This window comes from Chinchilla lanigera, unplaced genomic scaffold (genome assembly GCF_000276665.1).
Source record: "Chinchilla lanigera isolate Chin_1 unplaced genomic scaffold, ChiLan1.0 scaffold00014, whole genome shotgun sequence".
Lineage (NCBI taxonomy): Eukaryota > Metazoa > Chordata > Mammalia > Rodentia > Chinchillidae > Chinchilla > Chinchilla lanigera.
This window is the reverse complement of record NW_004955415.1, coordinates 25,917,260-25,919,797: the sequence shown is the minus strand read 5'-3', so window position 1 is coordinate 25,919,797 and position 2,538 is coordinate 25,917,260.

The window sequence follows — 2,538 nt, the reverse complement described above, 5'->3', positions numbered from 1 at the left end:
AAAAAAAAAAAAAAAAAAACTAACAATCCTCTCAAAAAACCTAAAGAAACAAGGAAATTTCAAAATGTTCTACTTTCTCTTTACTAAAGAAATTTTCTAAAATTCAATGATAAATACCTTTTCTATGCCTGTGTAACATTCCTAATTAATTCAAACAATTAATGAGCCTGATGGCCCCAGGCCAAGTTTCAATATCCTTTTTAACAGTGTGGCTATGCAATATGGCTGGACATTCAGAGTTTTCACTCGTGATAAAATCTGAGTGTCAGCCCCTACCTGGGCCCGGAGGCATGCTGGGAAAGCCAACCATGCCAGCTCTTCCTGCCTTTTCTCTTAGTGACATCATGTTAGTAACCTGAGTCAGCACAGTGGGCGCAGCTGCACCATGGAAAATGATAAATACTACAAATCAAGGATGGTTTTCTGTTTCTTTTTCATTTTTTTTCTTGGAGAGCTGGTCAGTAGCCATTTCCTAATGCATCACTGCTGTGGCAATGGTTAACTTGTAACACTCAGCTGAACTGAATCAGTGTGGTGCTGGGTGTGGAAGGCCCACCTGAGGATTGTTGCCAACAGCATAAAAGGAGAACTGGAGAGGAAGAGATGGTGCTGTTGGTTCTCCTGGGAGAGCTTGTCAAGCTGCCTTTTCTGATAAAAACTTGGCTGTTGTCATTGTTGGAGGAGCTCAGGACCTTGTTTTTACTGAGAATTGCTGCTGTACTTTTGAAGGGAGCTCTGGTCCTCGCTTTGAGAATCGCTTCCTGGCTTCAGTGAAGATCCCTCAGCCTCCTGGCACAGATCCTTCATCCTGCTGGTGCAGACTTTCTAGCTTCCACCGCTGACCTTTCGGCCTTCCCAGCACAGACTTGAAACAGAACTGCATGAGACATTGTCATATGCTTTAGGGCTCCAGCTGGACTCATGGGGGCATTATCGTGGGCTCTAGGTCTTCAGCTGGATTCATGCAGAACATTGCCCTGGGATACAGGCCCTCAGCTGGATTCTTTGAGTCTGTAGTGTGCGGACAGATTTTCTGCCCTCTTTTGTATTTGACTCTTTGGGTGACTACTATAAAATAATCCTATAAATTATGTGTCCTGTATTAAATTGTTTTCCTTGCAAACCCTGACTACAACAATTGCCTAGAACATTTAGTCAAAAACATGCAAGGTATCCCTCCAAGTGCTGAGATTAAATGCAGGGATCAAAATACCAGATGGATCCATACCCTGGTAGAGCTTACGTTCTACCGGGGGAAACAGAAGACAGAGATTAAACACAATAGGTAAGTAAATTATGCAGCGCAGAGATCAATGCACAGAGATCGATGAGGTAGGGCACACAGTGAAGGTTTAGGACTGCTGTGGGAGTGGCCAAATTTAAAGTGGTCTGAAGAGGCCTCAGGGAGATCATAAAAACTGAGCGGTAAGCAAAGCCACTTAGTGCTGGCAACCAACAAGCAGCATAGGGAACAGCACCAGTGAGAAATACATGCTCCCAAGGCCTGGCCCCAGGGACCCACCTCCAGATGATCAGTACAAAGCCCCTTGATCCAACCACCTTTTTCAGAAGTCTCTTAATTCAGTCAAGTTGACTAATGATTAAGCTTTGTAATTCAGCAGAGTTGGTGTCTCTGTACTTATGGACACGCTGTGAGCATCCCACGACATGCAAGAAAGCAAGCATCTTTATTTTCCATGTGGACAGCAAGCATTACAAGCTTCCCAAGCATTTTGGGCAAGCGGAGCTAAGCAGGAAGCTCCTGCTTACATGGCCAACCTAGCAAGCCCTTCGGTGTTGCATGGCCCCACCACCCCATGCTCTGCCTTGCTGTTCTTAGGCTCTCCTTCCACCCGAGTTCTGCAGGGACCGCATGAAGTTTGAGTCTTCCCCAGCAGCGTGTGGTGGAATCATCTCAGCATTGACAGCACCGGTGCCATTAAAGCATTCTCCTGGTTTGATCCTGGAGCCGGAGTTCTGTCTTACTGTTCAAATAATTCATACCTTGGTGCATCCAAGGGTAGGAGTAGGAACAACTGTTCTGTATTCATCAGAGCAGTTAAGTATTTTAATTATAAATATAATGTGATCAAAAATACAGTGAATATTTAAAATGCTTTAAAATTTTATTACACTAAAAGACACATTGCCATTAGAGTCCCTCAGAGTTCTCACCCTTGCTTCAAACGCATTTATCCCATGGTTCTTGCTACGTTGTGAGTCAGTTCTTCAAGTCCTCTTCTGCAAGTAGCCTTAGCTGTGCTGCTGTGGCAGCTGTGATGACCTGAATCAGTTCAAAACATTGGCCTGTCATGGCCATTTTCTCTGTAGGGAGGAACCAGAAGTCACACAGTGCCATACCCAGTGAAAAAGGCAGATGAGGATAAAGTAATTTTTTTTTTGACAGAAATTGTCATACTGGAATTGATGTAGACATACAGCATGGTGATGGAGAATGAAACCATCTGCCATTCCTCAGGCTTTGAACAGAACCCTAAGAGATGTTTAGACCTTCAAAATTTTCCTTGATAGCCAGTC